This window comes from Triturus cristatus, chromosome 7 (assembly GCF_964204655.1).
Source record: "Triturus cristatus chromosome 7, aTriCri1.1, whole genome shotgun sequence".
Lineage (NCBI taxonomy): Eukaryota > Metazoa > Chordata > Amphibia > Caudata > Salamandridae > Triturus > Triturus cristatus.
Genome location: NC_140590.1, coordinates 1,524,663,292 through 1,524,678,439, shown reverse-complemented (window position 1 = coordinate 1,524,678,439; position 15,148 = coordinate 1,524,663,292).

The window sequence follows — 15,148 nt, the reverse complement described above, 5'->3', positions numbered from 1 at the left end:
CTACTTGTCATCTTTAAGAGCCAGTAATATATACACCAATGAACAAGTCATAGTGTCGGGAACGGTGCAATCATAGGGAACATTCGGCTGAACCACCTGGTTGTCCTGAGATGCCAAGACAGTGAATCTGTTTGAGAGACTTACATCGAGGTGGATAGTAGGTGATGGACCCTCAGAGCTCTCTACTGAATCCTTCGAAGAGTCCAGTGGTCTTGGTCCCTTGAATTGCTTTGCGAGGTAGTTGGCATTACATTTGGCACTACAATTGACTCATCAGGAGATTTACTACTGGGGATGTCTAGAGAGTTCCCTGGCTGCAGCCTGCAGGGGTTATGCGGACCCGCCAGAGGACTTTCCTGCTCAACATCTTTTTGAGGGTCTCAGGTAGTTGAGGAAGACATAACCTTATAGTATGTTTTCAGCGAAGGGGTTATTTTCACTTTTAAAGGCGATGCTTTTTTACCCCTACCCCTGCCCACCTTTTTCCCCTTAACGGTAGTTCTGTGCTCAATCACACCCCCTTCCACTTACTTTGTTTTGCTCACACTCTAACTTCAGAGACGGGGCAGAGACTCGGGAGGACAGGATAGGCTGAATAATATCTATGTTGGAAGAAGAATGGGCTCCTCTGGCTCACAGGGTATATCTGCTAACTTTTGGCGGTAAAATACCCACATTAAAACCATCGCTTGTCTCCATACAAAAAATAGCTCTTCTTTCTCAGGCAACCAGGAAATTACAAAGGTCTTTCTTTGATGGAACCAAGAGACACTACCCATAGAACTGTACGAAGAAAAAGCCCACTTCCCCTTACCTCCTCTCCAAACAGCTACAATGGCCCCCTCGTTCGGGTTGGAGCCTGAATGCCCTACCTGGAGTCCAAACTCTGCCTCCCCTTCTGCTGCAGTCCTGAAGCTCATGTAGGGGCCGGTGCTGGTGCTGACCCTGCCTCCGGTGATCCGGAACTGGAAGCAGGCTGTACCACGGCACTGCCACCCACGTGCCGCACCTTCCCACCGCCAGTCTCTGAGCACCGATGAGCCGTTGCTAAGGTCCGGAGCCATAAACTACACTGAGCAATGGTGGCACACTGCCCGAGACAACACCGAAACAACACCTCAAGGTAGGAGTGGAGGGAGGAGGGTGCTTAACTCAGCCGCAAGGTAGAGGGACCCCACCAGCAAGAACCATACGAAGCCCGAGGGAGCAGGACCGCGGCCGTTTAGCTAGCGGCCGCCATGTTCCCCAAAATGACAATAACTTAGAGTTAGAATTGTCAGTATGTTTCGTGTCCTGCTGCTTTGCGGCGGGCGGATGGGAGTGGTTTGCCCACTACTAAAGTGCGCAATGACTGCTTGGTTGGCCTTCTTGGGCCGCCCAAAACAGTCATGCACACTTCTTTGTTCTCCATGCAGGCTGCATTCCAGCCTGCATGGAGAACATGCCCACCCCTCCAGCCTGTGGCTGAGCGCCATGGCACGGCACTCAGACCAATCACAATGCTGCAGCATTGTGATTGGCTCAGGGGAGGGAACCTGTCTGCCTGCTTCCTGTTCCTGCAAAAACAACAATTGATGGGCAGAATGCAGAACAATTTCATACATTCACCCCAGTACAGAGATCTAGGCCTAAATCAATCAGTCCTAGGATGCTTGTTTCCGATCCAGGGAGGACCTGGCGTGGCAGTTTGGGCTGGACTGTTCCCATGAGGCACAGGGTCAAGACTGATTTGCATATGGCCAGGTCTAACTGGGGTGGCATGGTGAGCAAAAGAATGATGGATTTAACCCAGATCGCTTGACTGGGGGTGAATGTTTTGATTTGTTCTGCCTTCCGGCCACAAATTGTGTGTCTTTTGCTTCCTGTTCCTGTCAGAGGCAGGAGAGCAGGAGCAGGGGAGACGCGGGATCCAGCCTCGAGGTACATTTTTTAAAATGTATTTCAGATCCCCCCTGCGCAACACCCCATCCTCACATGGTAGACCCGCCACCCGCAAGCTTTGCCCACCACGACTGAAGAAAATGCCAACTTTCTAAAAGTGGTATTTTAACAATTGTGACTTAATATCCAACTTTACCATGAAGGAGGGTTTAAAGGTATAATACTTTGGAGACCAAACCGAACAGTCCTGCCTGCTCCTAATTGAAAGTTATCACTTGTTAAATGTAATGAGGTAACCCAATGCTATTCTATGGGAGAGGCAGGCACTGCAGTAGTGAAAAACAAATTTAAGACTTTTTCACTACCAGGTCATGTAAAAGTTAAAATTACATGTCCCCTTTTTAAATACACTGCTTTCCTGCGCTATTGGCTGTTCAGTGCCTACCCTAGAGGTGACTTATATGTATTAGAAAGGAGGGTTTAGGCCTGGTAAAAGGTTTATTTTGCAAGGTCGAAAGGGCAGTTTAAAACTGCAGACACAGACTGAAATGGCAGGCCTGAGGCAGGTTTAAAGGGGCTACTTAACAGAGTGGCACGATCAATGATGCAGGCCTACTAGTAGCACTTAATGCAGAGGCTCTGTGTAGATGAAGTACCACTTTACTAGGAGCTTACAAGTAAATTAAATGTGGCAATTGGGTGTAAGCGATTTCACAAGCTCTTAAGCACTAGTTAGCAGTGGTAAAGTGTGCAGAGCCCTAAGGCCAACAAAAATGAATTAATCAAAAACAGGAAGAGTAGAGTAAAAGGGTTGACAGGCAGCTAGGTATAAGGATATTAATGTCCGAAGGAAATTTGGTGCGTACAGCCATGAACCCTGCAATCAAAATAAAACTAACTTGAACCTTGCAGTAAGTGGGATGTCAGAAATGGTGGCCATCTCAGATAGAGATTGAATAAAAGGAGAGGGAAGTCAGAGTCTCATCGCTTCCCAAAGCAGCTGGTGTTTGGCAATTGTTGAAGGATCATTTTTGAACCAGTGTCTTGCGGTAGAAGTGTTGCATTGGAACTTTTGACTTCCTACTTTTTGCACTAGTATATCTTTTGTGCTTTTTACCCATTGAGGCCCACCTTGACTTTTCAATTCTTCAGACATTTTTTTTAATTTATTATATTTATATTTTTAGAGAGTGTTATAAAGTGCAAGCATGACCCTTGGGTATCAGAGTACAATGCACAAACATCAGATCTCATTTCATGACATCCAATCAGATGTTTTGCATGTGAGTCCATTCCAAGATATTAAAATATACTCTACATAGGAAATCCGCATCTAGGAGAAAATCTTCTAAAATCACCATCACCCCTTGTGGCGGCATGTATATGCATGACTGCTGGAGTAGCATAGTTTCCTTAGGGTGGTGCCCTGTGGATGGAAAGCCTCAGATCCAGAACCTTATGTTAGGAAACTGTTTAGTAATATTCTTTGGACGTCCTTCTTAAATGCATAGGTCAAAGTGTTAGACCTAATGTCTGATGGAAGTGAGTTCCATATTCTTATTGCGGATCCGAATAAAGTGCATGCGTAGGTCTTCTTTTTCTTGAATCTGGTGGGTTGTAGCAGGAGAGAGTTCACGCTCCAATGAAGAGCGACTGCCTCCTTAAAACTTGAGCTTATTTGTTAAATACCTGGGTGTCTTAAGGTGCTGGGCTTTGTGCCTCATGCACACTTTCTTCAATTGTATCATGGTCTCCAGTGGGAGCCACAGGAGAGACTTCAGAGAAGGCATGATATGATGGAAAGGCTTCATTCCTGTGATTACTCTTGCTGAGACATTTAGAATTGCACTTGGTGGTGCCATCTATGCTTTTGGAAGGCCTGTTAAGGTTGCACTCCTGTAGTCCAAGTCTGCACACAACAAAGGATTAAATAGCAAGCTGAAAGTCTTGTGGTGGCTCGATAGGTTTTAGCTTATTAAGCAGTCCGAGCACACTGCGAGTAGTTGCCCTGATATATGCTTGCATGTTAAGGTTTGTGTCTAGTGTGATCCCAATAGATTCTGTGGCTTCGACCATTGCGGGTGTGCTGTTGATGTTATCTAAGCCTGTCAGACATGAATGTATTGTGGGTGACAGTGGCGTGGTGAGAGGAGCAGGAGTTTCTGTTTTCATAGGGTTCAATTTGAGGTGTTTCTCCATGATAGCCAAATTTGGGTTTTTGTCAGAATGTCTTTGAATCAGGTGATATCTTCCAAAGAAGAGATTTTGAAGTAGAGCTTCCTGCCATCTGCGTACATGTGGTACGTGATGCTCACCATTTCCGAAATCTGATTGTTAACTTTTTATGCAGTCTTCGTATGATGAACAGACTATACCTTCTTGATTAGCAATGAGCAAATTTTCTCCCTAAGTGCACCATTGCAGATGGGATCCCCGAAAAGGAATTGGCCTCTCCCCATGTTCCCTCTGTATCACCGGGAGCAACGCTAAATGAGATCCCATTCACTGTGCAAACCTGATACTGTAGCTTTTGTCGCTGTGGGAAGAGAGCCGCAACATTTATTCCCACTTCCTCCTGGTTCTGTTTTGCTCCTCCGACTGCACTCATTGCAGCTGGTACCTTCAGCTATGTGTGCAGACCTCATGGTTTACATCTTGTTTCAGTCCTTCCACCATGAAGGAGACTTGCGGCACTCACTGGTTTGGACTTCGAAGCAGCTTCATTAATTTGTACATTATCAAAAAGCCCCTCATAAAAAAACATGGCCAACACGTTTCAATGATATGTTGCTATCTACTGGACCATAGGGACCATAGGGCTCAATATCCCTTCACTTTTGAAAAAGAGTCCATCATCACTTCTGTAATTCTAACAACTAGACTGCTCCCAAAGACTTGTGAGCCATAGGTCTTTCTTTCTCTTATGTTCAACCATATGAGTCTGCTTATCATGGGTTTTTGCAACATTTTGTAATCAAAGTTCTGAGCCATGACCAACTGGGAAAATTAGTTATTGAAATTTGGTGGTCAGAGCACCATGTTTGTATACATATTTACTGAAAAAAACATAGTTGTAATGTGAGTTATGGTTTTTGCTCAAACTTGCGAAGCCACTGCCAGTTATGGCTAGCAATGCACGCAACACCCTCCATAACTCGCGCCATATGCCATACTTAAAACACCAAATTGGCAATTGGACAGACAGAAAACAAAAGAGCAATCAAGATAGCAATATGAAGGGTTGTGCATGTTTTGGCATGTCTTTCTAAACAAATTATCGGTAAATTTAAGTAGTGTAATGACTTTGAACCAGAACTTTTTAAACCCTGCTGCACACAACTTGCAGCCAGATCTGCACTCCATCACTCATGTATGCTCAATCTACACTTCATGGGGCGGAGTTGACGGCAGCCAAACGTTTGTGTCTGAGAACCCACACTGCGGGTTGACCACACCTGGCCACCATGGCCTTGTATCACAGTTCTTCAGCACTCAACAAACAACACTAAATAATTCATTGATCAGCCACTGATTTTACTTATAAAAAGGAAAAGTAATTAATTACTCACACACTACTTAATACTATGCAGATTAGCAGATGGAAAAAACAATTGTAATACTCTGTAGTAGTTGATAATCAGCAAGGCCGAGCCCTAAACTAATGATACCCGCTAACTCATGTTGGACACATTATGGTGGGGTTGACATTAAAAGTGTTGCAGGGATTCTGCTCAGGAACAGAACTATGCTTGGGACCATAGAACATCAGCATGTAGGTAGGGACCATGGGCCTCATGTAGGTAGCCAAATACCGGTCGGTAACGGACGATTTTCGGTAAATATGCCGTTACCGACCGGTATTCAGACAAGTGAGATGTAGGAGTCCAAAAACCACTTTTCGGTAAATATGAGGCGGTAAATACCGATTCATATATACCGAATTCTAAAATACCGATTCATATTTACCGAATACATAATTAACCCCTTCCATGCTGCGCAAATTCCGCCGCTGTGCTGACGGTTTCTTGCGCGGGCGTGGTCATGACGGAACGGTTCCGTCATGAGCACAGCTCAACCGTGGCTCATGACGGAACCGTTCCGTCATGAGCACCGAAGGGGTTAACGAATCGGTAAATATGAAGTGGTAAATATGAAGTGGTAAAAATTAAAATGACATGTAGGAACACTCGGTAATTAAGAAATCCAAGAAAATCGGTAAATAAGAGTCGGTAATTAACACGGATTGAAAGCAGGTGGTAACCATCAACAGTGCACATAAGCAATCCCAAAATGCAACAGCGTGGACAACATGGCCGCTATGTATGTCATTGCAAGGCGCCTACGTCTACAGGCAGCAGGTCTGAGGATTTGGCGACGGGAGGAACGCATCTACAGACAGCGCATCACACTCTTCCAGCTGACTGATGCAGAGATACATGAGAGGTACAGGCTACACCCCGAAACCATCATGGACTTAATCAGGGACCTGCACCCACTCCTGGACCAGCCAATAAGAAGGGCGCACGCCATACCCCAACATGTGCAGGTGCTCTGCAGCCTACATCTACTGGCATCCGGCAGTTATCAGGTGGTGATAGCTGCGGTGGGTGGTGTATCCCAGAGTTGCCTGTCCCGTTTCTTCAGGAAGTTCCTGGATGCTATGATGCAGAGAATGCACCACTACATCAGCTTCCCGAACACACAGGCTGCACTGCAGAAAACAAAAACAGACTTTTATCACATGGCACAGTTCCCCCATGTCATTGGCTGCATTGATGGCACACACATCCCAATCTGTCCACCAGCTGACACAGAGCACATCTACAGGAACAGAAAGTCCACCCACTCCATCAATGTGCAGGTGATCTGTGATGCAGGGAACATCATCACAGATATTGTTGCAAAGTTTCCTGGGAGCACCCACGACTCTTACATCTTTCAGAATAGTGGGATCTACACACGACTGAGTGCCGGAGAATTTGGAGAGGGATACCTGCTAGGTAAGTAACAGTGACGCCCCTTGCAACCTGCAAATCATAGTGTATAGAGGCATGTGACTGATGTTTCCCTTTTACTCATCTAGGCGACAGTGCATATGCATGCCGGTCATTCATCCGCACTCCCTACCTACACCCATCAACCCAGAGTGAAAGACGATACAACGTGGCACACAAAACAACACGCAATGTGGTGGAGCGCACGTTTGGACTACTGAAGAGCAGGTTCCGCTGCCTCCACAAGAGCGGAGGCGCACGCCAGTACACACCCATCAACTGCTGCAAGATCATTGCCACTTGTGCAATGCTGCACAACCTTGCCACGAAAAAAGGTACAGATGTGGAACTAACATATTTTGAGGACAACGAGGATGAGTCAGGCCAGCCAGAGGGCAACGCAGCTAGAGTGCCAACTGCAATCGATGGGAGAGAGAGACGGACAGAGATCACATGCAACTATTTCTGACTAAGTAAGGGGACACAGCCAGTTGTGATAAGCCATGACGTAGTTTTAATGTGGCACCACGCCATGAACACATGAACAAGCCAATCTGGCAATATCCCATCAATACAAGGAGTAAGTCCAGGGTTACGTCACCCAATGGGAAGTGGCTAAGTAGGGCTACATCAATGTTTGCGCATACGCGCTGCAGTGGTGGATGGCACGGCCTGTGCATCCTCACTAGAGCCAACCCCAAGCCGCCTGCTGCTCCTGCGTCCTTCTGGGACGGGGGGTGTGATGCTGCTCCTGCTGCTGTTGTCGATGCTCTCCGCAGCATCCCCTGCAGCAGTTGTCGACGGCTGACTAGTCAATAGCACCCCTAGTGCACTTGTCACCTGCACCATCCCCCGAGACAGGTCGCTGCAGCAGTGTGTCAGGCCCTCCTGCATCGACACAGAGCGCCGGCAGAGTAGAGAAGTCGCAGTTGCCAGACGGTTGAGTGCCCTGTTGGTAGTGTCCCTCCTCTTCCGTTCCCGGCGCCGTGCTTCAATGTCAGCATCTAATTTGCTGCACAACTGCTGGGGGAACAACCTTTACAACGCAACTTTTACAATGCACTACACTTACAACGCATTTTTTACAACGCAAAATCCATTACAACGCACTACACTTACAACGCATGACACTACAACGCATTTTTAAAAACTACCTTTACAACGCATTCCATTACAACGCCTACCATTACAACGCATAATATTACACTACACTATCCAACACTTACCCTACTGTTGCACCCCCTGGAGATAGAATAGTAATTTTTACCCCTATACTATCCAACACTTACCCTACTGTTGCACCCCCTGGAGTTAGAATAGTAATTTTTACCCCTATACTATCCAACACTTACCCTACTGTTGCACCCCCTGGAGTTAGAATAGTAATTTTTACCCCTATACTATCCAACACTTACCCTACTGTTGCACCCCCTGGAGATAGAATAGTAATTTTTACCCCTATACTATCCAACACTTAACCTACTGTTGCACCCCCTGGAGTTAGAATAGTAATTTTTACCCCCATACTATCCAACACTTACCCTACTGTTGCACCCCCTGGAGTTAGAATAGTAATTTTTACCCCTATACTATCCAACACTTACCCTACTGTTGCACCCCCTGGAGTTAGAATAGTAATTTTTACCCCTAGACTATCCAACACTTACCCTACTGTTGCACCTCCTGGAGTTAGAATAGTAATTTTTACCCCTATACTATCCAACACTTACCCTACTGTTGCACCCCCTGGAGTTAGAATAGCAATTTTTACCCCTATACTATCCAACACTTACCCTACTGTTGCACCCCCTGGAGTTAGAATAGCAATTTTTACCCCTATACTATCCAACACTTACCCTACTGTTGCACCCCCTGGAGTTAGAATAGCAATTTTTACCCCTATACTATCCAACACTTACCCTACTGTTGCACCCCCTGGAGTTAGAATAGTAATTTTTACCCCTATACTATCCAACACTTACCCTACTCTTGCACCCCCTAGAGTTAGAATAGTAATTTTTACCCCTATACTATCCAACACTTACCCTACTGTTGCACCCCCTGGAGTTAGAATAGTAATTTTTACCCCTATACTATCTAATACTTACCTTAAATGCAATTTTATATTATGCGTTGTAATGGTATGCGTTGTAAAGGTAGTTTTTAAAAATGCGTTGTAGTGTCATGCGTTGTAAGTGTAGTGCGTTGTAATGGATTTTGCGTTGTAAAAAATGCGTTGTAAGTGCATGCGTTGTAAAAGTGTGCGTTGTAACGTCATACATCCCAACTGCTGGATTGACTGGGACATGTCCCGAATGCCCGCTGCCATACCGCTGATGTTATTGTCCATGTTGACTAATGTAGTTTTCATTACCCGCATGTGCCTCTGGACTGACATGACTGCCTTTGTTTGCAGGCGCTGTTGTTTCAACATTTGGCCCTCGAGCCCCAAGAAGACACCATGGCCGTCAATGGGTGCTGGTGGACTCTGGACACGCGACCTGCGGCGCCCTCTTGCTCCCGTCTGTGCTGCCTGTGAGGTGTGGGGCACAGTGGCATGGCTCCCTTCCTGGGGCCCGGTGAGTTCTTCAGGGCCCATGCTGTCGTCAGACGAGGTGTCTAAGGCTCGTAGCCTGGCTGATGGACGCCTCCTCATTCTCACACCTGCAAGCGGAGATGTGGCCGGTGACTCAAACATGAGTGGCGATGCTGGCTCTGGGTGAGGTGATGCTGGCTCTGGGTGAGGTGATGCTGGCTCTGGGTGCGGCGAAGCTGCCTGTGTTGGTGGTGCGCCTGCCAGTGGGCCTGCTCCCTGGTCTGAACTTGTGCTGGCCAGAGGTGATCTGTGTGGCCGGTGTGGCCTCTCTCCTGCAGCATGCCCGTTCCTGCATGATGTCACATCTGTGGACAGAAATACAACATTGGCTCAGTGTCCCCGAAGGGCTGCATTGCAAGCGTCACAATAAATCATTTCACATTTCAAAATGTCCTCTGTCTCCTTGTGCCTCAAGTGCGTGACATGCCTTGTTGCCCTGTGCCATTTACATCATGGTTGGTGTTTCCCTGACTACATCTCCCAGAATGCATTGCCTGTCTGCACTGACACATGTGGACTGCAGTGTGATTCCCGTTTCACAATGGGGGATGTGGGATAGGGGTAGGGGGGGCTACATTGCTGTGCTTTCGTCTTACCTTGGTGTGTGGCGGCTCTGGCAGAGCTGTCGGCGTCCCCAAGACCCACGACGCTCTCTTGCTCGATTGTGGCCGCCACCAGCTCCTCCAGTTCGGTGAGGGCAGGTGCCCTGTTGGTTCCACCTCCAGTCTGGCTGGCCTCCTTCTGGATGTCGCCCATCTTCCTCTTGGTTACAATCCTCAGGTCATACCAGCGCTTCTTTAGGACCTCTATGTCCCTGTGGGTCACTCCCACAGCATTGACCTGCGCCTGGATGGCCAGCCAAATGTTGCGCTTTTCAGCCTCAGGCACTTGCAGGGATTGCCTTCCAAACAGCTTCTGGTGCTGCTTCACCACCTCCTCCACCAGCACCTGGAGTTCCTTGGGGCTAAATTTCAGCTTCCTCCTCCTTTCGCCTCCGTCTCTCTGTGTTCTCTGGCTGGACATGATGTTCGTTTTCCCGCTCGCACAGGCACCGGCTCCCTGCCTCTCCTCTGCACTCCAAGCCTCTCCAGGGTCGGCTAATTATGTACACCTGCCTGGGTGTGGCCATTTACTGGTTGGGTGGGGTGTGGTTGCACAGGATTAGCTGTTTCGTCAAGTCATGTGATTTTATTTACCGATTCCGTACATACCGATTCGGTATTTTCCGATTCGGTAAATACCGCCTCGGTATTTACCGATTCGGTAAATACCGCCTCGGTATTTACCGATTCGGTGATTTCCGATTCTTGATTACCGAATGTTACCGATTCGGTAACTGTTACCGAATTTTTACCTACATATAACTTACCGATTCTTAATTACCGATTCGGTACGGCTCGGTATTTAAGAATCGGTAAAATTTATTTACCTACATGAGGCCCTAAGTCTCCATACCACCTCAGTATCTATGATCCCGAGTCCGACTAGCTATAGTACCTCACTTACCCTCCTAACCTTTCCAGAGGAACAAATGGCTTGCCCACATTTGGACAGACAAGGGAGAGTTAGGGACACAGAGGCATTATCCCCGGCCTCCCTTCAGTCATCTGCTGCTGAATCCGGATGTTCCATTACCATCCCTACTGCAGCTAGCACTCCTGTTGCCCCTGTGGAATAATGTTGTGTGGCTTCAAATGAGTCTTCCTGTGTGCTGTCTGAATGACCCGACTGACTGGGGCGACTGAGTGATGTGACGGTGGCAGCTGCACAAGAGGGGCTTGGGGTGTCACAGTGGGGCCCGGATCCCAGAACATAGAGGCTATCCCTGGTGCATACTTAACTGTATCATTGACCCACTTGCTCTCTGGTACCCATCATGAAGGGACTTCTACCTTGGTCACTGTTGCTCTACTGCCATCCACTTGCCTGGTTTGTTGGGATTGTTTCAGTTCGCATATTTGTTTACCTTATGTGTGTGATTTCTTCTTCTGGTTTGTTATTTGTATCATAAATGCACTAAAAATGTTTTTTTAAACAAAAACTACAGCTACAAACCATTGACCAGGCACTGTCAACTCAAAGGGGGTGTCCCTATGGTCTTTCTATGGTAAAGTATAGAGTATAGGGAAAAGTAAAAAAGGTGATTTGAATAAAAAATACAGATGTTTATCATAAATATTACTGCAAGTTAATTTAATATATTTCATTTTAATTTAGAACAAACAGAAAAAAGCTACAGCACTAGTAACTTAATTTTAAATTAAATCTTGAATTCATTTAAATATAACAAAATAAATGTAAATTCTTTTTCTGGCATTTAGATTAAAAAAATAAATCCCTCTGAAAGTCAAAACACATATCTATTTTTACTATGCATTATTAATTATTAAAAGTTATAGAATTAATTAAAAATAGTTTAGCTATATTCTATTAAAATGTAATGTTACATAAAAAATGTTAATGCAAAAAATATGTTAACATTTTTTACAATTAAATAATTGATGTTTCATCTGTATATTTGTTACATTTAATTATATTTATTTATATTCAAACTATTTTAAATGATTTCATTTAAATTAACAATATTTCTGATGGGTTGTTTTTTTTAGCCCCTACCTGCAATATTTTTCATGAGAGTTTTAAAGTCGTTCATCACATCTACAAATTCTCTGTTATGTACATACCATACAATATTAATGTGAATAGCCCTGGACTGGCCATTTACAGTATGAGTGATAAAATCCACTAGCACCTCATTGCAGCCATTTACTGTATTCTTACCTTGGTGTGGGCCAAAGGGGTAACCACCAGTGGTTTAGTACACCAGGGTGTCTCAGAAAGGCCCAAAACAGGATTGCTAAGTACTTCAACACATGGCACTTGGAGACAAGCCATTGAACTCACAACACCATCTTGTAAGGTGCATCCACTGGTGGCTTCTGCAGCTGTCCCTTAAATCCCTGACAGGCAGCATTGATGGAAGCTGGCGCGCCAGTTAGAACACAAGGGAAGTTGTTTCGGTTCTTTGTTTCATGTGGGGCAGGAGTGGGCAGTCACATTTCAATCTACTGCTAAGACCAAAAGAGTTGAAGTTCCGCTGGTCATATTACATTGGAAGGATCTACGCAAGGCTGTAGTATCTCTTGACGTTAGACCCCCCCCCCCCCCCCACTCCCCTCCTCCCTCTCAGCAGTCGGCGCCAGGCTGGCAGACCAGTATGGAAAGGCTGGAATCTGAAATATTCTAGACTCACTCACCTCTAAAATGGCGCAAAAGCTTGTAGCAAAGACAGTCACATAACCTCAAAGATACATATATTGCCCCTCCCCTTCCAAACAACCCAAATATTGTCTGATAGGCCACTTCAGAGCAGTCAGTAAGGTGAAAACTTTGCACAGGTGACTTTCGAGCCTCATATTTAAAAAATCTCCCTTGATCCTCATTATTATGACAAACACTTCCCCATTGTGTCAGGTGCAGTGTAGCATGTCGTATTTATTTTTCCTACTGTTATATATCTTTTGCTTTATATTCTTCAGTTTTTAATCATTATTTACTTGCATTTGCCACTGCATATTGTGCTTTGAAACTTGGAGCATGTGGGTCCATGAGTGCTGCCTACAGACTGGCTTTGCTTATCACAACTTGAATAAGGCCTTGACCCTACAAGTTACTTTTTGGCTTCATTGCTGTGAAGGCAACTACTACAGGCACTTCATTCACTTGCCCAATACCATACTGCTGAAAGGCAGGATGATCCTTTTAAAATGCAGCTTCAAGACACAGTTTCCCTTTTTTCACAGATTTGATAAATGTTGGGCAAAAACTTGCCCCACCCCTTGGAATCGAACAGGCTCTTTGGCTGAGTGATCTCCTTTCTGTTTTCTTTTTGTCCTGGCATCTGTGAACTGTACTTTATCCCATGTACTTGGAACGCGCCAGGGTGAGCAAACAGGTCTCGGTCGAGCCTCCAGCGTACAGCCAATGAACACTTTCCAGGGCATGCACTGGTACGTTCCATTACTTGCTGCTGGCACTGCAGTGAAATGACCCCTGGAACTTGATTTCAGGTCCTGTCCCTCGCCAAGCTTACTTGCATCAGCATGAAAGTAGGCCATAGGTCAACTAGATAAGGTTGGGAATTGAGTGTCCTAGATTGGAGAGGGGGGAGCGGAGTGTGGTAGACTGAATTTGTTGGAGTAAAGTGTAGTAGAGTCGAGTAGGGTCGAGTAGGGGGATAAAGTGTCGTTGATTTGAGTAGAGGGAAATAGAGTTTAGTGGTTCAGTGGAAGAGATTTTTGTAGAGTGCAGTGTCGTGGAGTAGCGCAGAGTGGAGTTGAGTGGGGTGAAATAGGGTGGAGTGGGTTGGAGGGCATCGAGGTAGCAGGGTGGATTAGATTGGAATAGATTGGGGTGGATTGGATTGGGGTAAAGTGGGTTGGATTGAGTGAAGTGTGGTGGTTTAGACTGGAGTGGGGGGATTAAAATGGGATAAACTGGATTGAATTGGGGTGGATTGGAATGGGGTGGACTGGAGTGGCATAGATTAGTTTGGTTTCAGAATGGTGAATTGGAGTGTTAGGAATTGGGTGGGTGCATGGGATTAGAATAGAGTAGTTTGGAGTGGGTTGAATTAGAGTGAAATGGAGTGGGTGGATTCGACTGGACTGGAGGGGGGTCAATTAGACTGGACTGGATGGGGTGGATTGGATTGGAGTTGGGTGGATTGGATTGGAGTAGGGTGGATTGGAGTGAGGTTGATTGAACAGAAGTGGGTGGACTGGAGTGGAGTGGATTGGATTGGAGCGTGTTGGATTGGAGTGGGTTGGATTAGAGGGGGTGGATTGTAGTGCGGTGGATTGGAGTGTGGTGGGCTGGATGAATTGGATTGAGTGGGGTGGACTGAACTGGGGTGGGTGGATTAGATTGGGGTTGAGTGGGATGGAGTGAGTAGAGTGAGGTGGATTGGACTGGAGCGGACTGAGGTGGATTGAAATAGGGTGGGGTGGATTTATTGGGGTGCGGTGGACTGGAGTGGGGTGGGGGTTTGGGGTGGGGTGGATTGGGGTGGGTCAGGTTGGATTGGATTGGGGTGGAGTGGATTGGAGTGGGGTGGATTACATTGAGGTGTGGTGGGGTTGATTGGAGTGAGGTGAAACTGATTTAGTGTATGGTTTGGATTGGAGTGGGGTGGACTGGAGTGGGGTGAATTTGAGTGGGGTGGATTGGATTGGCATCTGGTGCATTGGATTGGAGTTGATGTGATTGGATTGCAGGGGGTGGATTGGACTGGATAGAGGTAGATTGGATTGAATGGGGTGCATTGGATTAGGGTGGATTAGATTGGATTGAAGTGGATTGGATTGGATTAGGATGGTTTGGAGTAGGGTAGATTGGGTTTGGATAGATTGGAATGGATTGGATTGCTGTGGGGTGGATTGGAGTGGGGTAGAATGTTTTGGATTGGAGTGGGGCAGATTAGAGTGGGCTGATTGTTTTGGATTGGAGTGGGGCTGATTTGAGTGGGGGGATTATTTTGGATTGGAGGGGGTTTGATTGGAGTGAGTAGCTTGTCTTCGATTGGAGTGGGGCACATTGCTTTGTATTGGAGTGGGACAGATTGTTTTGGATTGGAGTGGGGAAGATTGGAGTGGGGTGAATAGTTCTGGATTGGAAT